The 22,594-nt window shown below is 43.5% G+C and overlaps 1 protein-coding gene across 6 annotated transcripts in view; it reads right to left on the bottom strand.

Moving 5' to 3' along the window:
• RNF152 (ring finger protein 152) overlaps positions 1 to 22,594 on the bottom strand; it is an 86,419-nt gene that overhangs the window by 49,365 nt on the left and 14,460 nt on the right. The window contains exon 3 of one of the 6 annotated variants that reach the window (XM_033238916.1): positions 10,914 to 11,111. The exons of 4 other annotated variants lie outside the window; for them this stretch is intronic. The gene's annotated coding sequence lies outside the window, so the exon portion shown is untranslated. Of the gene's footprint in view, positions 1 to 10,913; positions 11,125 to 22,594 lie in introns of all 6 variants that reach the window. One more of the 6 variants, XM_033238926.1, reaches the window with a different exon arrangement.

The following is a 22,594-nucleotide window of genomic DNA, read 5'->3' on the forward strand; positions in this document are numbered from 1 at the left end:
AGAGGAATCTCACTTTTTACTTTGTGCTGATAAGTCCTACCCTGACTTGCATTACACGTCAGGGTTCAAGCTCTGTCTCCATTACCCCCAACACTGTAACAGGGAGAAAGCGCAGACACTTTTCTATCTTGCAGATGAGAAAACTGACACTTAAGGCAATTAAATGATTTGTCCAAAGTCAATTCATGTCAAAAGTCTAGATCTTCAATACCTGCTCTGGGAACCACGCACTGTGTCCACATGATTTTATTTTCATGGTGAAACTGAAATAATTTTTATACTAAAAGCTGCCAACTATTTTGCCTGGGAATTGCTTTAGAACCTTTAGGGCCTCAGAATAGTCTAGTTTGAATCCTGGCAGAATGAAGCAAATTTTCAAAAGCCATAAAAATGGCTTTTTCTCTTCAAACAGCAATAGGCAAGAGAATGTTCCCCACAGTCTGTCGTTATTGCTATAATTTTTCTTCAAACCTACTGTTACTTCCTTTAAATGACCACACCTTCCATCTCATGGCCGTGTTCAAACAATACAGGGGCACAGAAGTAGCAAATGACCCCACAAGTTCCATATCCTCCGGGGACTCGCCAGTAATAAAAATAAATAAATAAATAATTAATTAATTAAAAAAAGAAACTACGGGCCTTTGTTCATTCTAGTTTCGGATAATAGCCTATCACAAAACACCTTTCAGCCTCAGTCCTGTTAATCAATAGTCATTTAAAGTAAATTTGTCATGGAAGTGTATAAACATCTACATTCAAGAGCATTTTCCAAAATAACACATTTGCCTTGTGATTATATAAATAATCAGACAACTAAAACAATAACAGCAGGAGCAAAAAACAACTCTAGTCAATCTGAGGTAGTGGGGATGGGTTTAGCTTTCTGTTTGGGTCTCCTCTGCTATAATCTATTAAATAATGAAGCAGAGCCACCCCAGCAGAGACTGAAAAAGACAATTGTCTGTCTTTCTGAAAGCCCCCTCTGCAGTCACATGCAAACCCTCTACCCCAATTTCCAGGACCAGCCCTAAACTTAGTAGAGACATTTAGGTAGTTTGGTATAACTCTCTGGGACTCCACCCAGGTCCCGCTGACTGTGGGCTTGGCTGTGACCTCCTGCCCAGAGCTCTGTGACATTGAGTGCTTTCTCAATTCCTTAGCTCTTTGAACCTGACACTTGTTAGATTCCTGCCAGCCCTTCCCTCCCCCACGCTCTCTGGACCTATCTCCCCTGCAACCGTAAACCCTAGATGAGGAATCTGCCCCTGAGATACAGCCACCTCTAGAAATATTTCCCCAATACCTTCTCCCTAGATTTCACATCCCAACCCATCACCCTGAAGGATGCCCCAGGCCCCCAACTCTGCTGCAGCCCCTCCACTTCCCCCAGTACCCATTCCTAGTCAGCCTTGTTCTTACTGAAATCCTGTGTCCCAGCCTAAAACTTCTGTATTCCATGGAGACGAAGCTGGAGAATGGCCATCCTCATCATCACCCCTGGCTATTTACTTGAGGTCTGCCAGAAGTTTGCATTCAGCAACCTACTAATTGCCTTGCAGACATCATGATGCAGCAAATTTCACTATTTTCACAAAAACGGAGATCCCGTTTTAATAGGAAATGTGCTTAAGTTCGGTCAGCAAGCCTGAGACAAAACAAAAACTAAATTTGGGGTCCCCTGGCTTTGTTCTTACTGTATAAATCATATTTGGGGAAACTCCATGTTTCTTACGCACTGGGTGATGTCAATATCTAATTACAGGAGGGTGAAGGAAGCCCTTTCTAACCCACATGGGCCCGTCTGATGTCCCTCAGCCATGACCCCCTATTATAAATGAGGGCTGGTGGCTGCCTACAAGTCATCACCACCATTCAGATGCCACTGTGCACTTGTTCCACCCCACAGACTGGGATGAGTACGCACTTGCTCAAATTCCCACCTCAGTACTTCTGACCACACCAATTGTTTCAAATTAAACTGGAAGGACTTTTGTCCTTCCCACTGGTACCATCAAAGGCCCTCAGTTTCAGGCTTAGTTGACTGCAGTGAAATAGGTAACAGAGCATGAGAGGGCATGCTCTCTTGCGGTGCAAATTCAAACCTGACGTGCTTCAGAAACGTCACATCTCTTTCACACAGTGTTCCCAGGGCTCCCAACACATGCGTCAGAGACATAATTGCGAGGCTAAGCGTTCTGGAGAGTTGGGGAGCTTCATTCCCATGCAGAGCAGGAGATGCTGCCCTCAAAGAAGGGCCTGGAGGCTGCAGAGCAAAGGAGCATCACCCACCTGTGTGGGGCAGGGGAATGGGCTGAGTTGTATCTCCCAGAAAGAGATGTTGAAATCCTGACACCTAAGCCAGGCACGGTGGCTCATGCCTGCAATCCTAGCAGTTTGGGAGGCCGAGGTGGGCAGATCACTTGAGGTCAGGAATTCAACACCAGACTGGACAACATGGTGAAATCCCATCTCTACTAAATGTACAAAAATTAGCCAGGTGTGGTGGCAGGCGCCTGTAATCCCAGCTACTCAGGAGGTTGAAGCAGAAGAATGGCGTGAATCCAGGAGGTGGAGGTTGCAGTGAGCCAAGATAACACTACTGCACTCCAGCCTGGACAACAGAGACTCCGTCTCAAAGAAAAAAAAAGAAAAGAAATCCTGACCCCCAATATCTCAGAATGTAGTCTTATTTGGAAATTGGGTCACTGCAGATGCCATTAGTTAAGATGAGGTCATACTGGAGTAGGGTTAGCCCTTAATCCAACATGACTAGTGTCCTTCAATACAGAAAAGACTCACAAGGAGAGACAGCCATGTGATGACAGGACCCAAAAGCCAGGAATACCAAGGACTGCCAATAGTATGAGAAGCTAGGGAAGGGAGGAAGGGTTCTCCCCATGGGTCTCAGAAGTGCATGGGCCTGCCGACACCATGCCTGTGGACTTCCAGCCTCCAAAACTGTGACAGAGTTTCTGTTGTTTGAAGCCACCTACTTTAAGGCAGCCCTAGAAAACTCATATAAGGGGGAAGCAAGCAACTGAGAAATCATAAAACCCTCCCAATTTAGAAGCAGCACCAAATAGCAAAGAGAAAACGCAGTCATGTACCACATAATGTTTCGGTCAATAACAGACCACATAGAAGATGCTGGTCCCATAAGATTACAATGGAGCTGGAATTTCTTATTGCCTGGTGATACAGCCATCAGAGCATCGTTGCATTGCAATGCATTACTCACATGTTGATGGTGAGGCTGGTGTAAAGAAACCTACCATGCTGCCGGTTGCATAAAAGTCTAGCACACACAATCATGTAGCGTACATAATACTTGATAATGATAATTAACAACTATGCTACTGGTTTCTGCATTTATTGTACTATACTTTTATCATTATTTGAGAGTGTACTCCTATTTTTTTTTAAAGTTAACTGTAAAATGCCCCAGGCAAGAGGTTCAGAAGGTATCCAGAAGAAGGCACTGCTGTCCTAGGAAATAACAGCTCCATGCATGGTTTTGCCCTGAAGACCTTCCAGTGGGAGAAGATATGGAGGTGGAAGGCAGTCATATTGACAGTCCTGAACCTGTGTAACCCTAGGCTAATGTGTGTATTTATATTTTAGTTTTTAACAAAAAATGTTTAAAAAGTAAAAGAAAAAATTAATTTTACAAATAAAAAAAGCTTATAGAAGAAGGATATAAAGAAAAATATTTTGGTACAGTTGTATAATATTTGTAATTTAAACTAAGTGTTATTACCAAAGAGTCAAAAAGCTAAACAAAATTCAGATGTTTATAAAGTTAAAAAGTTACAGTAAGCTAAGATTATTATGGAAGAAAACTATTTTTTATAAATTGAGTGTAGTCTAAGTGTACTGTGTTTGTAAAGTCTACAGGAGTGCACAGTAATGTCCTAGGCCTTCACATCCACTCACATCCTGACTCACTCAGAGCAACTTCCAGTCCTGCAAGCTCCATTCATGCTAAGCGTCCTACACAGATGTACCTTTTTCATCTTTTATACCATATTTTTATTGTATCTCTTCCATGCTTGCATAAACAAATACTGTGTGTGTTACAACTGCTTGCAGTATTCGGTATAATAATATGCTATACAGGTTTGTGGTCTTGGAGCAATGGCTGTACTGTATAGCCTACATGTGTACTAGGCTACACCACCTAGGCTTGTGTAAGCATACTCACTCCATAATGTTCACATAACAAAATCACCCAAAGATGCATTTCTAAAAATATATCCCTGTCATCAAGTGAGCCATGACTGTACATGTTACGCTTAGTGTCTTTGTCCTTTTAGTGTTGCTAGATAGGAATACATGAGGCTGGGTAATTTATAAAGAAAACAGGTTTATGTAGCTCACAGTTCCATTGGTCAGAAGGTTCAAGACTGGGCATTTGGCGAGGGCCTCAAGCCGCTTCCACTTGGGCAGCGGGCGAAGGGAAGCTGGCATGTGCAGAGCTCGCATGGCCGGAGAGGAAGCAAGGGTGAGGAGGCAGGCACTTTGTAACAACCAGCCCTCATGGAAACTAACAGAGTGAGAACCCACTCCCCAACCCACAGAGCATTCATCTACTCACAAGGCATCTGTCCCTGTGACCTAAACACCTCCTATTAGGCCCCCACCTCTAACACCGGGCATTAAATTTCAACATGAGATTTGGAGGGGTCAGACCTCCAAACTATACCACTAAGGAACACCTTTTACAGCAGTGGCTTGGTTAAATTGGAAAAACGAAGACAACGCCCTGAGGCCCTCAGAAGAAACTTCCTTCCCAGAAGAAGCTGGACCTTCTATCTAATTCAGGTACTAAGTTGGGGAAGGACCATGAGTGGGAAAAGGTAGGAATTGAGGCTTTTTTCTCCCTATTTACATGTTAATACAAAGCCCTGCCTCCTCCATCCTGACGCCCCTATTTCCTCTCTGCTTCATATGCTTACAGAAAGGCACTAGATGCAGTACTTTCATGTCTATCATCTCATTTAATCTTCACGACAATGTGCATGGCAGAGAAGGAGGCAAAAATTCTCATTCCCATTTCACACACGAGGAAACTAAGGCTCAGATGGGCTCAGAGACTGCCCAGAGAGGAGATGACCATCCTGAGAAGAACTTCAGCTGACAAAGCAAGAGCAAGAGGTGAAGTAAGAGCAAGAGGCTTTTCAAAAGGTAGCAGGGAAGGGTAAGAAACCGTCTGTGGTGTTATGATACGTACTGGCTTTCCTCTATGGTTCCTGGCTCATGACTTCCATAGCCCTTGTTATCGTTTTTTGTTATAATGCTGGGTATGTGTGGTCTCAGGGGCGGGCCTCTGACCTTCTGCCTCCCTTTCACCTGTCCCAGGGCAGAACACTACTGTCTTTCTGATGGAGGGTCTTAAGACCCTCCAGTGAGGGGGTCCCACTCTGTGCCCTGGAGGAAGGAATGCTGACATCATGAAGCTTCCTTTAAAAACCAGTGGACAGGGTTCAAGGAGTCTCCAAACACGCTGAGGTTCCTGGAGGGTGGCACCCAGGGAGGGCATAGAAGCTCCACACCCTGTCCCGCATCCCTCATCCCACAGTCTCTTCATCTGTATCCTTTGCAGTATCTTTTACAATAAACCAGTAAACACAAGTAAGGGTTTCACCAAGTTCTGTGAGCCACTCCAGCAAATTCATCAAAGCCAAAGTGGGGGTTCTGGGGACCCCAACTTGAAGCTCATGGGCCAAAAGTTCCAGAGAGGCCCAGACTTATCACTGGTGTGTGGGTAGGGGCGGTCTTGGGGACTGAACCCCTTAACCAGTGGGATCTGACACTATCACTGGGTAGACAGTGTTGGAACTGAATTAGAGGATACTCAGCTAGTGTCGGAACTGAATTAGAGGATACTCAGCTAGTGTCTAGTTGTGTGCTCATGATTGTTGTCGTGTGAGAACAAAGAAAAAAACAGAGTTTTCCCTACACACAGCCCAAAATACTATCTTTCAAAAATTTTGAAGACAGGTTAACCAAAGGTTCTGGAAGCCATCCATGTCCAAAACAAACCAAATGTGTTGCCCGTAAAACATCTGCTCTTGAAAAGTAGTCCCTTGGCCAGGCGCGGTGGCTCACACCTGTAATCCCAGCATTTGGGAGCCCAAGACAGGCAGATCCGTAGGTCAGGAGATCAAGACCATCCTGGCTAGCACGGTGAAATCCCATCTCTACTAAAAATACAAAAAATTAGCCGGGTATGGTGGTGGGCACCTGTAGTCCCAGCTATTCAGGAGGCTGACTCAGGAGAATCACTTGAACCTGGGAGGCAGAGGTTGCAGTGAGCAGAGATGGTGCCACCGCACTCCAGCCTAGTGACAGAGTGAGACTCTGTCTCAAAAAAAAAAAAAAAAAGTAGTCCCCTGACTTTTTTCAGTTGTTCAGGTAACATCACTGCAGACACAATCTGTAGATTCTCCTACTGACTTTTTACATGAAGTATTTAATATCTTTGAGGAAAAAAACTAAGCACATTTTCCAGGCTGGAAAAGCCAAGTCTTCAGCTTTTGCATCCTGTCTCATTTTGTGCTTCCAAATCTTCAAGCGATCCTGTCTAACTGTATGGCCTGTCCTCAACTAGCAGGCCGTACAAAGAACGTTTTCCTGATGCTGGGCTTCAAACAGTGCTTGAGCGGTGGGTGCATTACACACTGATGTCCAAGGACATCTGATGACTGGACAAATCTTTTCCCCGAAGCAACACCTGACAAGAGTAAGGAAGGCAGAGCCAGGGCAGAGTGGCAGGTGTCCAAGATAAGAACAGGACTGAAAGGGTTGAGCTGAGCAGCACTGATGATAAGGAACTTGGGTGGGGAGCTCCCACTCTAATCAGCTGCCTTTTCCATATATTTTAATCTTTCTCTTTCTGAAAAACACCCAGTCATTGGTCATCAAGAGAACCTGACTTCTCTTTCCTGCCCCTTATAGCCACAGTCTGTTTCTACCCATAGAACATTTCTGACAAACACATGGGTGTCTTCCACCTCAACAACCAAGTCTCCAACTCTCCAACACCAATCGGGTGTCCCGCAATTCAATTCCATTGTGACCCTAACTACCCGGAGTCAGCACAGACCCCACAGGTCAGGGGCTCAGCCCCACAAGTCTGCCCCCATTTCAGACACCAAGTGTAAGTCCCAGGCCTCCTGTGCTTCTGACTGACTGGCTATCAATGGGGTTTCTCACTACCCCCTCTCCGGTTTAATAACTTGTGAGAATGGCTAGCAGAACTCTGTGAGAATGGCTGGCAGAACTCAGGAACAGTTTATGATAATGGATACAACTCAGATCAGCCAAATGGAAGAAATACATAGGGCCAAGTTGGGTGCACAGAGTTTCCATGACCTCGTAGAAGGCGTCACCCTCCCCCAGCTCCTCCAAGTGTTCACCTCCCAGAACCCCATCACTTAGGGGTTTGATGGAGGCTCCATTGTGTAGACATGGTCAATTAAATTATTGGCCACTCTGGATTAACTCCGTCTTCAGCCCTTCTTCCCTACCAGGAGGTCTGGGATGAGGCTGAAAGTCACAACCCTCTAATCACAGGGTTGGTTCCTCTGGCAACCAACTGGCACTCTGAGGCCAGCTAAGAGCCCACCAAGAGTCACCATATTAGCATAAGCTAAGGTACGGTTGAAAGGAGTTTATGGTTGGGCACGGTGGCTCATGCCTGCCAAAATGAGTGGATCACCTGAGGTCTGAGACCAGCCCGGCTAAGGTGGTGAAACCCTGTTTCTACTAAAAACACAAAAAATTAGCCGGGTGTGGTGGCACGTGCCTGTAATCCTAGCTACTCAGGAGACTGAGGCAGGAGAATCACTTGAACCCAGGAGGCGGAGGTTGCAGTGAGCCGAGCTCGCACCACTGCACTTCAGCTTGGGCAACAAGAGCGAAACTCCATCTCAAAAAAAAAAAAAAAAAAGGAGTTTATGATGAAAAACAAAAGATATTCCTGTCACCTCTATCACACAGGAAATTACAAGGGTTTTAGGAGCTCAGTACCAGGAAATGGAGGACAAAAACCAAATATATATGTTTCTTATTATATCACAACATCACACCCGTAGAACCTACAGCCAAATTGTCTGGCACATATACTCTGATACCTACCAATAATCATTCTGGGGAAACCACATCTACAAAATGCCATGCCACATTTTGTCAGCTTGAAAATATTAAACACTACTGAAAAAATGTAAGGTTTCTTCTTCAGATTTAAATGTCTACTTATTTCAAAATGAATTAATAGTTCTCTGGGTTTCATAATGTTTAATTCATTAATAACTACAGCTCAAGAATTTGAAAGGAAATTGCTTCCAGGATAAAATTAAATGCAAAACTCTAAGCAGTGATTCATGGCTGTTCCTGTGTAAATTACTAATCCATGTGACAAACCTGGTTGGCAGCACAAAGAAAGCAATACTATTTGTCCCCCATTGCCTTTATAGACTTTGCTGAATTGTTTTTGCAAATTGCCTAAACCCGAGTACTAGATAATCCCCTGCTAGCAGCTTCCATTCCGTTATGAAATTTAGTTCTTAGAGTCTCTGTTGCCACAAAGAGTTTCACAATAGACTAATACTTTGTACCTCAGAAAAGAATTTTCTGAACATTAGAGTTTAGACGTAGAGCCCAATGGACTTCTAAGGAAACTCACTTTAAGTTGCAGGCAAATATTCCCATGAAAGCTGTCCCAATCCCCAAAGAAACCTACAAAAAATCTGCTTAAAACCATTTTTTAAAATGCCTGTTTTCTTTTAGTCTGCAAGGAAGGCTAGTCAGCTGAGTGTCAATTACATATCTCCCTGTTAGAACAATCAGGCACTAGAGTTACCCTGTTGTCCAACAGATGATATAAGGCTTCCTAAATTTCATCAAGCCCTGGTTATTCTGCCTCCTAAAATTTCTCTCAGGTCTGTTCCTCGCACTGCCTGGGTTCACTCTTATGGCTGAGTGGAGAAACAGGCAGGAATATTCCTCGCCACATACTCCCACCTCCAAGGGAATTTGGAGGGCTGAGTGGCACAGGGCCCCATCCCCTCTGGTAACCACTGCCCAGATCATCACAAAGCCCTGCAAACTAGGTTCTCCCTGCCTCCCATCTCTCCCCAATGCCAACCATCCAATCTACTGCTTCTAGACAGCAAGTTGGGCCCAGGCAGCCCCATGGACAGCTATTCCCCACCAGGTGCCTTATACACGGGGATTCCTTTATCCTCAGGACAACTTGAGGAAGTCACCCTCATTGTCTTATTACAGACTTAGAGCTGGCAGCAAAGATGTTCAAACAGTCCCCCAAGCTATAGAGTGAGGATCTACGAGGCCAAGATTCACACCCACACTCTCGGCCCACATTTCTGTGCTTTGAGCCACCTGATCATGCCATCCCATGGCTCCTTAGTACCAAGAGTGAGGACACACACCCCAGCAGGGTCTCTGTGTCCTTTGGTGACTTGGCTATGTTACCAGCCTCATCTGACCCCTGCCCTCCATCTGCCCTCTATCTCCATCAGTTACTTGCACATGGTATTCCCTGTGCTCCTCCATGTCTCCTCTCCCTGCTGTGTGCTCCTACAGTGCCACATTCATCCCTTCATCAACCGTTCACTACTTTCTCCCAACATTGGCGGTGATACTGGGGGTATGACCTCAAAGCAGCGGCTCTGGCTTTCCCCTAGTTGCCCACTGTCCCCACCACTGAGCAGCATGTGACAAGACGGCCCATACCTTTGGCACCAAAGAATGCATTAAAGCAAATCATCAGTGAAAGTTTAAAAAGCAAAACAACACAAAAAAACAGACTTAGGGGCTTGTCCCAAAATGACTGTCAGATCCCTTATAAGCAGGGGTGGAGGGATGGGAAGGGGCTTATGTGGCCTTATTAAACACTGCACATCAGGAATTTTTTTTCTCACCAAACATCAAACATTGCAATCAACAGAGGGGAGAACACCTAGAATCTCACCAGCTGAAGTAGGAAGAAAGCCTGTGGCAGATTTTAAATCAGTAAGAGGTGGGAACTCAAGAGTCACCCATGCATGACAAATACAAAGAGATTGGTGACTGGGCACCGTGACTCACACCTGTAATCCCAACACTTTGGGAGGCGGGTGGATCACTTGAGATCAGGCGTTCAAGACCAGCCTGGCCAACATGGCGAGACCCCATCTCTACTAAAAATACAAAAAATTAGTTGGGTATGGTGGTGTGCTCCTGCAGTCCCAGCTACTCGGGAGGCTGAGGCAGCAGAATCACTTGAACCCGGGAGGCAGAGGTTGCAGTGAGCGGAGATTGCGCCATTGCACTCCAGCCTGGGCGACAGAGCGAGACGCCATCTCAAAAAAAAAAAAGATGACAAACTGAATCGTCAGCTTGGTCTGGTTTTTACAGCTGTTTCCTGGGAGGAGGGGGAGCAGGGTCAAAGAGATATTTGAAAGGAGTTTGGATGTTCTGTTTTTTATTTTTTTTAATTTTAAGGAGGGAGAGCACCCACTATTGATGAAACTGTATGGCAACCCCCAACCCAGGGTGAACCATATGTAAATCAGGCTGAACTCTCCACATCGCTGGCCTCACCATCCTGGGATACATTTCTGACTATAAACTCAGCATCGGATAAACCTAGATATTACCAGCAATGCAGCAGGAAAAATAAAAATAACAACTGGATTCACAGTAATCATTTAAAATGTAAAATACTGCTCCTAAGTCCTATAAAATGGCCACAAATGTCCAGAGCACACTAATTCTATAAGGAACCCCCACTGTACTATAAAAATACACAAAACGCATGTAAAAATACAACTTTACTATTATGCAAATTTAACCTTAAATGAATATGCTAGCTAACACAAATAATATATTAAATCAATTTTGCTCACCTTCTTAGAACTTAACGAGCCTCCTAGGGGCAATTCAGATACCCCAGCTCCTCACTTACAAAGCAGTACGAGGAGATTCACGGTAATGTGGGCAGCTGGGCTTTTCCTGGCTCCTCTCCCCATTTTCCTCGCAGCCAGCACAGGCATTCAGAACAAGCTGCCCACTGTAGAGGTTGGCCTTCAGGGGTTGCTGTAAACCTACAGCATATATCTGTGTTATGTTTCAGGGATGTTTAAAAGCATGTTAAAAATTTGTCCCAATATTTCTCTTTTCCTCCCAGCTTATTCCAAGTCTCAAGAGCCGCTACACTGCTCAGTATCAGTTCAGAGACCACAGGACAGAGGTAAACCCAGCCCAGCCACCTCTCAGCTGATCCTGCAGGGCACTGGGAAGCCACCGAGGTCATTAGAATAAGTACAGGCTTTAGGCCGGGAGCAGTGGCTCACGCCCATAATCCCAGCACTTTGGGAGGCCGAGGCGGGTAGATTACCCAAAAGTTTGAGACCAGCCTGGCCAACGTGGTGAAATCCCATCTCTACTAAAAATAAAAAAATTAGCCGGGCGTTGTGGTGGGTGCCTGTAATCCCAGCTACTCAGGAGGCTGAGGCAGGAGAATCACATGAACCCGGGAGGCGGAGGTTGCAGTGAGCCGAGATCGCGTCATTGCACTCCAGCCTGGGCAACAAAAGCAAGACTCCGTCTCAAAAAACAAAAGTACAGGTTTTAGAAGGAACTTCAAAGTAAATGAATGTCCAGGAAATGAATGAAAAGCATAAATCAGTAGCGTGCCTTGTAGTTATGTGGCAGAAAGACAGAGCAGTGGAGCGTGTAGTCAAGTCAGGAGCAGGCATCACAAAGCAACAGTGCGAAAAGACCAGCGGTATCCACACATCTTCATAGATGACCTAAAATCAAATGGACAATAAATCGCCCATACTTGAGGTTCTTAGGGTTCCCAGTTTCATGATTAGAGTAACCAAAAAGCATTCATCATTTGTAAGAACACACATTTTTCGTAAGCATTTGAGGTTATCAGAAAAGATTCTGAGAATATTCTAACATCTCAGAGGTAATCTCATTTGTTATATAAAACTTCCTAAGTTCACCATGTCTCTTTAAGTAGGATGAGCTAAAGGAAAGCCCAGTCTTAATCATTTCACTGACCACAAAACCCTAATTAGTAAAATGCAAAGAAATAGGGAATGTCTATCCTCAAATTTCAACTGCTAACTCCACAAAATCACCAGGTGGGGTAAAAAGTTGTCAGAGGCCTTCTTCCAGTCATACTTCCAAGCAACTCAAGTGTTCAGAAAAACTGGTCTCCAAGATTCATCTTTTAGGATACATAAAAACAACCCCTACTTCCAAATAAACGTGGGTCCTGGAGGTACTGTCTCCTGCACCTGAAAAGAGATTCTGTTACTGAAAAAGAACTCAATGTGGAATGCCCTGTCACCCCACTACAGACAGCACTAAAGGCGAACACCCGGAGACCCACTTGATAAAGGAACACAAACTTTTGTGTTATTCCCATTTGTTTGGGTTTACTTTATACCCACACCTTCAATAAAGGATGCAGCAAAGTTTGGCATCAAGAACTTAGCTGATCCTGCAGGGTGCCGGGAAGACACCACACATCATTAGAATAAGTATAGGTTTTAGAAGGAACTTCAAAATAAATGAGTGTCCAGTAAATGAATGAAAAGGAAAACTCATATAATTGAGTGGACACACACACATTCACATACACACATGCACACATATCCACACACCTGGAAGCTTATCATCTTCATAAACTCAGACAAGTCACCTACCCACCAACTTCCTCAGCTTTCATGCATCCATGAACTTGGCACAACAATGATGTAAAGGAAAATCAGAAAGTTTATAAGCAAATGTACCTTGAACAGGAAACCATGAGAGAAACAGTGTCACTAGCATTTGCTAGAAGCATTTGTATTTCTTGATAGAGGCTTTTAACTTGGGCTTGTTGACTCTGATTTCTATCCATGAAGGAAAAGACAGGCAAGTCACCATACAACTTGTTATACCATAAAAAAAGTATTTCCATTTCTTCTACACCTCACACTCTCTTGGAAAGAAATAATTTGAAAACTTGGAAATATTACGTTCCTGCACCCACATCAGGTATCACGAATATCCTGCTTTTAGGATTATAAAGAAGCTGTGTTGGGGTGGGGGTGTGGAAAACACAGCAGGGAGCTTTTGGTGGCCAAATCCCATTGCAGCTGTGACGTGGCCTCTGCACTCCAAAGAGAAACAGGCTCTCCTGATCCCAGCCTATGAGGGTGGGATTGATTACTGCAAATACGCACAGGCTTGGAAATCTTCATGTCTGATGCATTTCCTGGCCTCATCTCCCACGTGGTATTTTCTTACTCTGGGCTCTCCCCTGCTCTGGTTTTCTTCCACCCCAGGAAGAAAGGGGAGACCACGCCTGTCACATTACCCCCTAGCTTGCTGTCCCTCGAGAGAAGACTTCAAATCCCTGCCGACTCTGTGGTTCCAAAGCCTGCTATGCTGTTTGCCTTTTGGCCAAGCATGAACTCTGAAAGCTACCCCCTGTAGGTTTTCCATCAGGGCATTCTTCCTCTCCCTTTTTAGGATGCAGGGAGAAGGGGAGTTCTTTCAAGGTTAACCAAGAAAGAAAAAGGATCAAGGTCTTATTTTCCTACTATGGTTTATGGACCTCCCTTCTTTGGGCCCAAAAAGAAAGGAAGCTAAACCCACATAAGGAGCCAGGTCCAGTTCAGGCAAAAGAGTCCAGGGGAAACTGAGCATCCCTGTTTCTCTCTGTTCCCCTAACTCCTTCTCGACCTCCGACACCCACCTGACTCCTAACCCATCGCACACATCACACCCATGATTCCAGCCCCAAATCAGTTCAGCCCAGCTGTCTAGATAATGGGCCACCTTAGTCTTTTCCACATTCCCTCCATCAGACTACCCCAACCCCATCCTGATAATGGCATCCCAAGGCCCTGCACCTGCTTCCCAGAGAGGCTATTAGAATTTACTAGAAGCATTTGTATTTTCTGTTAGAGGCTATTACCTTAGGCTTCGATTGAAATCATTGGCTACTACAACCTCTCGGAAGTGTGTGCGTGTTACCTCCACAAGGACACTGTCAGTTTAGGACAGGACTCACAGACAGTGAACCGCCCCACACCCCACCATCAAAAAAAAAAAACAGAAGGGAATTGATTCACACTGAATTGTCCACCTACCAGCTTCTGGACTCAGACACATCATTTTATTCCTCTGGGCCTGCCTCTGGATTCCCACCTTAGACTACTGTTCTGAGAATTAGGTAACACATATACAATACTGAAAACAGCACCAGATACCTTGCAAGTGCTCCACCACATCAATAACCAGGATTCATCATCTCCATGACCTCTCGAGATAGGTACTGCTGGTCTCACCTTAAACCAGAACAGAGAGGCTCAGCAAGGCTGAGTAATTTACTTAGGATCACAGGGCTGAAAATAAACAGAAGGGTTATTGCCCTCAGCTGACCAAATGAACAAAATTCATGCTGTTTTCACCACATCATTGAGAAATGAATCTCTAGTGGTAAAACCAGGCTACTCTGCAGATTGCGGGATTGTATGGCAGGGGTTCATGGTATCCCGATGCCAAACCTTCAGAAGGTAAGACTGGGCTTCGGAGCATGAACAGCCTGGCTTGTTCCGGCAGGGACAATTCATGGTCCACCTCGGAGCTGCAGAGCCCTTGGTCTATCGAATTACCTCTTTTAGTCTCAGGTCTTCCAACTATAAAATCAGAGCAATTTACTTAGGAGGTAGTAAGCCTCCGACAGATACATATCTTCATGGTAACAACTAAAACCTCTTGTGAGGAGCCTCCAAGAAAGGACCCTACATTAAGGGCAGTATATGGGTCAGTTCTCACATTGCTATAAAGAAATACTTCAGACTGGGTAATTTATAAAGAAAAGAGGCTTAATTAGCTCACGGTTCCACAGGCTGTCCCAGAAGCATGATGCTGGCATCTGCTCGGCTCTGGGTAGGCCTCAGGAAACTTACAAACACAGTGGAAGGCAAAGTGGGAATAGGCGTCTTACATGGCAGGATCAAGGGTGGGGGAGGTGCTATAACTTTTAAACAACCAGGTCTCGTGAGAACAGGAGAACAGCACCAAAAGGATAGTGCTAAACCATCATGAAGGATCTACCCCCATGATCCAATCACCTTTCACCAGGCCCCACCTCCAACACTGGGGGTTACAATTAAACATGAGATTTGGGTGGGGACGTAGATCCAAACCACATCAGGTAGCAAACCTGATGGTTGAAGTTCCTTCCAGTCCTACAGGTGGAAACTTCCTAGAGCAACAAGCTAGAGACTAACAATGCTTGTTTAAAAAGTTTACTATCAGAGCCAAAACTATTGCTAACAACCTTGAAAATGTCTGGTTAAAAATCCCAAATTAACTCCTTACAGTCCAATTTTTAATCGCCAAAGTATTCCTGAAACCACCCCCTGCTCCCAATCCCCCATTTTCATGATACATTATAAACCCAAAGTTAGGTCTCTTTCCCTTCTGGCTTGTTCTACATTTGAAAAGCATTTGCTATTCTACTGTAGTGGACTTCCCTCAAAATAACCTCATTATTTTCTTCTTCCACAACTATGTCATTGATATAATTACTACCATCATGATTTTCACAGCTATTTGTTGTGCTATAATTTCCTGATGAATTTCTGGTATAGAAACAAAATAGCCACAATAAGATATTACAACTATATTATTACTATAGCACACCATGACTGAAATTAAAACTCTTAAAATTTGTAGTATTTCATTTTTAATACCATGCTCATTTTTGTAGTGAGTAAATAATTACTCTAAAGATGTTTATTATTAGTTTATTTTGTTTCTGATAATAGCTTCCTTTTGTTGGTACTTTTCAATAACTTACAGCAAAATTTTGAAAGATTAACATATTTTAATGGACTACAACATATCAATGCTTCTACTTACCAGATTTGGGGTTCTGTTCTGGTTCTGCCACTTGCTAACACAATCTTGAGCAAGCTACTAAAGTTCACTGTGCTTTCTGTCTGCCCATCAAAAAACACAGGGCAAAGACAGACCCTACTCCTAAATTATTAGGAGAATGAAATTGGGTAACTTCTGTAGCGTTTCACAAAATGCTTAAAAGTTAGTTATTGCCAAGTATTTAGTAATTTTTTAACTTACACAAGTACAAATATCAGAGATATTTAATATTTAAAATTGTACTCAAAATTTTGCAATCTCCTTTCTTTTTCTTGCTTGTTTTTTGAGATGGAGTTTCGCTCTTGTTGCCCAGGCTGGGGTGCAATGGCGAGATCTCGACTCACCGCAACCTCCAACTCCTGGGTTCAAGTGATTCTCCTGCCTCAGCCTCCCAAGTAGCTGGGATTACAGGCAAGTCACCACGCCTGGCTAATTTTTGTATTTCTAGTAGAGACAGGGTTTCACCATGTTGGCCAGGCTGGTCTTGAACTTCTGACCTCAGGTGATCCACCCACTCGGCCGCCCAAAGTGCTGGGATTACAGGTGTGAGCCACCATGCCCAGCCTCAGTCTCCATTCTTAAACACGGGCAGGCCTCACATCCTACAGCAGTGGGGTTACCACCACCATTTGTAAACTCCAATTATTCAAAAGTCCGTTATGAACATCAATTTACCCGACATATTTTCTGAGGAAATAAAACTTCTTTCCCCACAACCCAAGGAAAGTGGACTTGTTTTCTGAGAAAATGAAACGGTCCAAGCCCAGGGTAACAGATCTTAGCTAATCAGTACTAATTACTGGGAGTTTGTTGAGGCTGATGGAGATGAAATTTTATTAGTAAACAAATCTCATAAAACGAACAGTAAACCCCTTGCATCCTCTAAAGTATTTTCCTAATCTATCTTAATGAGCATAGTTTCATTCTGCTTATTCATGATCATTCTTCATACCATAATAAGTGTACTTTGTCTAATTAATTTAATTTTAGAAATACAAAAACTAATTTTATACTTTACTACTACTTTACTTGTTTGGGCTTGAGTGTACTTCAGTCCCTGAAAAGCTACCCTGACATCTTAGGTAAAACCAAAGGCAAAATGACATAATAATTTCCCCTAATATTACTTCCTCGCTGCCGCAGTTTAACAGCGCATGAACAGACCAAAGAGAAGAATCCATCAAGGTAGTCAGTGTCTTTCGAAGAGCAGACAAATATAAACCTAGACATTGGTGATAGCCAACATATTGTATTTCTGATTACAGACACAGGATTCAGCTACCAAAGTGCAGTTAGCATGCACAGAGTGGCAAGAACGTTTCTTGATGAAAGAGCCCTCAATCAACCAACCAGGACCACCGAAGAAATCATATTCAAAAAAGTGTGGGACTATTTTAAAAAGCATTAGATCACCACAGTCCTTAAGAAGGCAGAACTAGTGAGAGACATAACAGTTCTCATGGCTACTTTCAGGCCTTTTTAGGGTTTGCTGAAGCTGGCGGTATATAGGCTGAGTGGCAAGAGATGGTGAGGTATATCGGGGTTTATCGATTATAGAACAGGCTCCTCTAGAAGGATATAAAGCACCGCCAAGTAGGTGTAAGCTGTTGCTTGTAGTTCTCTGGTGAATAGTTTTGTTAATTTAACTACTTGGGTTTAGGGCTAAGCATAGTGGGGTATCTAATCCCAGTCTAGTTCTTAGCTCTTGTGTTTTCAGGATATTAAAGTCACTTCCACAGTGTATTTTATCTCACCTGGGCTTTTTTACAATTTAGATGAAGTTTAGCTTTATTGGGTACAGACCTTAAACACTTTTTATGCTGACCTGGTGAAAAAAATAAGTAAGATTCTTGAGATGCAAAGATGAATAAGATAAGTCCAGCCCTCAAAGACCCGCCTGAATCACTGGCCAGCACCTGGCCATCCCCAGTGATATGTCATGGTCTGCAAGATGTTGCAGGCAGCAAAGGCCATTTCCAGTCGGAATCAGGGATTCAGAGATGGGATCTGAACAGGGTATTGAAGGAAGAGTTAGGGTTTGAATAGAAGGATAGAGGAAGAAAGGGAAGGCAGGCATTCTAAATGAGGCAACAACTTGGGTAACATCTGGAGGCTAATGAGTTAACCAATTTGTATGAGAAGGGATCTGCCAACCAGATTCCCAATATTCCAGACAGGGTACTATATGGAACAGTCCTTAAGCACAGTCTGTAAAATATTTTCAGTATTTTAAATCCAGTTGAAATCATAACCAATTTGGGAATAATAAATATAAGTTAAGCTACATCTTAACTTTAAATAAGACATATAATTTAATTGTCAGTGCATGCAAGTGTCCTCTGTTCCAGAAAACACATTTTTTTTCTTCGTTCCTACAATCCTTCAGACCTATGCCTGGTCAGCTCTTGTCTCCCTGATGGCAAGGTGTTTAAGCCTCACGTTCATAATGACCATTTGGGCGTGGATTACCCACAAAGGTACAGTTCTGACCTGTCCACTCAATGCTGTTTCTAAAGCAAACTCTTAATTTCTCCCAAATCTGTTTTTTTCCCTGCAATTTTATATTTGTTACCATTATTCACCCAATACCTCAGATTTGAAAACCTGTGTATGTCTCATCACTCATTCAGTTAATCTCCAAACTACTATTAGTTCTGTCTCTGAAACGTCTCTTGCATTCATTCACACTCCCATTCCTGCCACCCTCTCCAAGGGTTCAGGTCTTCACTACATCTCTGGACCTCCCCCACCCACCTCCATGGTCTACCCACCTTTGTTCCTTCCTGTTCCAATCCATATTGATGACTGTCTGATTAAGCTTCTAAAAACATAGCTTTATGACCACATCCTCCTCCAGTCCCCAAACCATCAATGGCTTCCTGGCAAATAAATCCCTAAGTCCCCCTCCCACCAACCTTTCCAATCTTTTTTCATACTATTCCTACTCTCATACTCCCATACTCCCAGTCCCAGTCATAAAGCATTACTCACTGTCTGGAAGACAGGAGTCACCTATCCCCATGCTGTCACCAATGCCATTCCTCACTGCCACGTGTCCAGACAATTACTACCTACCCTTCACGGTCATTGTCAAATACTACATCTTTTGTGAAAGCATTCTGAATCCTTCGAATTCCACTACCATTTCATTCCCATACCACCTGGCATTTGCATCCCTTTGTACACATGTTCTTACTCCTGCAGGGTAACCTCCTAAAGGAGCATCTTGGTATAAAAATAACCAAATCAACATGCTAATGAACTACTTTCTAACATGGAAGCATTATGCCAAGAGTTAGGGAAGATACAAGAGCATCAGCTGACAATGCAGTTGAGAAAGTACACTCAGCCCACACAAAAATTAAGCAATAATATCAACAACTCTTTTTAAGCATCATATACAGATGTTAGTCGAAGTCATGAAAATACAAGAGATCGCAGAGAAAGCACATCTCCTTAACAGAAAGACAAGGCTGAGGCAGCACACTGCAGGGGCTTACAGCATCAATGCTGGAGACATCCTGCATGGGTTCTAATCCCAGCTCTGGCTTTTACTTGCTTTGTGACCTCAAGCAAGTCGTTTAAGCTCTCTGTGCTTCAATTTCCTCACCCACATAATAGAGATATTAATAGTACTGTCTACTCTCCCCTTAGGATTGCTGTGAGGAGTATGCACGTACTGTAGCAAAACCCTTAGAGCCTGGCACACGATTCATGGCATAAGTGTCAGTCTTATGCTAATTATTGTGCAAACGCTTTATATGGTGGAACAAAACACTAGACTCAGATATTTGGAAGTTAAGACGCCTAGCAGGGTATTTACTAGAAAAAGGGACTTGACCATTGTATCCTCAAGCCAGATTTGCTATATTCCCTGGAGATAGGGATTTTGACTGACAGGTATGGTGAAACTCAACTGGGGTTGCTCTTTGTACAAAGGATTGAATCCTGTGCAAATAGAGCAGGCACACAGACCACTGAACCAAACACAGAGCTTCCAGCCACCGAAAGACTCATCCACAAATAGCCATTGTCTCCCACAAACAACTCGGCTGTTGTCATCCAGATGGGCACCAAATGAAACCATTTGACTTACGTATTTTGGTCAGGGGTTCTGCGTAGACACAATGACACATACAATTGATTGCGGCAGAATAAATTTAGAATGGTGCACTGAATTTAGTCTGATAAGCAAGTTCTCAGGTCCAGCATTTTACAGGACACTAATCCATGGCATTCAGCTGGACTAAGCATATAAGAGTCCATTTCAAAGACTGCCATATCATATAGTGATGTATTTATTAATGGTGTGGGAAACAGCTGTGACTGCAGGGTAACCACATCTGTCACTGTTCCCAAAAAAAATGTTAAAATGCATTATACATAAATTGCCGCAAATATCTCAACTTGAACTTGTGTTGCAGATACATATACATACACAGTGAAATGAAAACTGCCAGTACACTTGAGGTTTTATTACTTTCTACTAAAAGTATTTACAGCTCAAAGCTGCTTGTTAATCACACGTCAACATTATTAGAGTGGTAGGAATAACAAATTTTATCATCATCTCATTTTCTGATAAAATATAGAAATTACAAGAATTATAGCAATAAGGCTGATGCTGCACAAGAAAAAAACAAACAAAATCTGTCCCATTTTTTGTGTTTGGAATCTCTATTTTTACTCACTGGCATGGCTGCTTCAGCAAGGTTCCTTCGTCCCAAATGTCAGGGAAGGTCAGACAGTAGACTGCCAAAATGAACACCCCCAAATCTGAGTGGCCAAATGCAGTAATGGTTTACTGTCTTCTTCACCGTGTATTCCAATGACACTTGGCACGGGAGGATCTGCTCCACAAGGTCTCTTAGGAACCCAGGTTCCTTCTGTCATATCCTAGGACTTCAGACTTCTCCCCTGGACCCTGGAAACTGACCAGCAGATTAGAAAGAAACGAGGGTAGAAAAGGTATCCCACTCTGAACTGTCTCTCATTTCCATATACATCCCATTGGTCAGAACCAGTCACGTGGCCCCACCTAGGTACAGAAAGTGGTATAGTAGAGTGATTGTCAACTAGGGACAATTTTATCCCCTAGGGGACATCTGGCAATATCTGGAGACATCTTTGATTGAACTGGGACAACTGACACCTAGTGAGTAGAATCCAGGGATGCTACTAAACATCCCACACTGCACAGGACGGTCTTCCCACAATAAAGAATTATCCAGCCCCAGAGGTCAAAATGCCGAGATTCTGGTGAGCATCTAGCCAGCCTCTGCCACAGTCACAGGTCCATGCTCAGTTCTAACATCATTGTCCACTAACACACACCCTAAGCAATCCCAACAAACTCACGTGTTAATCATTTGTCTGTTCCTTTGCTTGTTTGAGCCTCCATTCATTCATCCAAACTCTTGAACAAGACAAGATTTCTGTCTTAGTCTGTTTGTGCTGCTACAACAAAATACTTGTGATTGGGTGATTTATAAATAATAAATATTTATTTCTCACAGTTCTGGAAGCTGAGAAATCCAAGATCATGACACCCGTGGATTCAGTGTCTAGTGAGAGGCCTCTGTTTCCAAGATGACACTTTATTGTTGTGTCCTCACGTGGCAGAAGAAATGGAAGGGCGTGGCATTCTCTGAAGCCTCTTTGGGCATTAACCCCATTCATAAGGGCAGAGCCTTCACGGCCTAATCAACTCCTAAAGGCCCAGCTCTTAATACCATCATCTTGGGGTTTGAGTTCCAACATGAATTTTGGAGGCACGTACATTCAAATGATAGCAGTTCCTACAGCTAAAGAACTTACAATAGAGCTGCAGAGGCAACCATATGCAGAATTATCACGCCCAGGGTAAGTGGGATTAGAAAGAACAAATGGAAAGAAAAGTAAGTCCATCTGAGGGAGCTGGAGGAGGATCAATAGGACAAGTGAAATGGGAATGAAGTATCGAAGAAAGTACAGTCTGCCCTCCATATCTGGTTCGCACATCTGTGAATTCAACCAACCATGGATCAAAAATATTCAGGAAAAATAATACCAAATGGTTACCTCTGCACTGAATATGCACGGACTTCTTCATTTTGTCATTACTTGCTCAACAATATGGTATAACAACTTACATTTATATTGTGTTTACATTTACATCATGTTTACATTACATTTGCATAGCATTTACATTGTATTAGGCTTTATAAGTAATCTAGTGATGATTTAAAGTGTACAGGAGGAAGTGCATAGGTTATATGCAAAAACTATGGCGTTTTATATCAGGTACTTGAGCATGCATGAATCTTGGTTTCTAAGGGGGTTCCTGGAATCAGTGCCCCATAGATACTGAGGGACGACTGTATATGTGGTACTTACAGCTTTCCATCACTATGCTGTGTTTTGTGGGAGGGCAGAGAGGAAGGATAGGGAGAAAGGGTGTTCCAGGGAAAGGGAACTACACAAAGGAATGGGAATACAAAAGAGTATGATTTATTCCACTTTCTGGTATGGGGTCAGGGGGAAACAGTAACTAGGGAAGGAGGATTGTAAAAACAGTTTTTTGAGGCCAGGCACAGTGGCTCACGCCTCTAATCCCAGCACTTTAGGAGGCCGAAGCGGGCGAATCACCTGAGGT

Source organism: Trachypithecus francoisi, unplaced genomic scaffold (genome assembly GCF_009764315.1).
Source record: "Trachypithecus francoisi isolate TF-2019V2 unplaced genomic scaffold, Tfra_2.0 Contig01474, whole genome shotgun sequence".
In the NCBI taxonomy this organism is placed as follows: Eukaryota; Metazoa; Chordata; class Mammalia; order Primates; family Cercopithecidae; genus Trachypithecus; species Trachypithecus francoisi.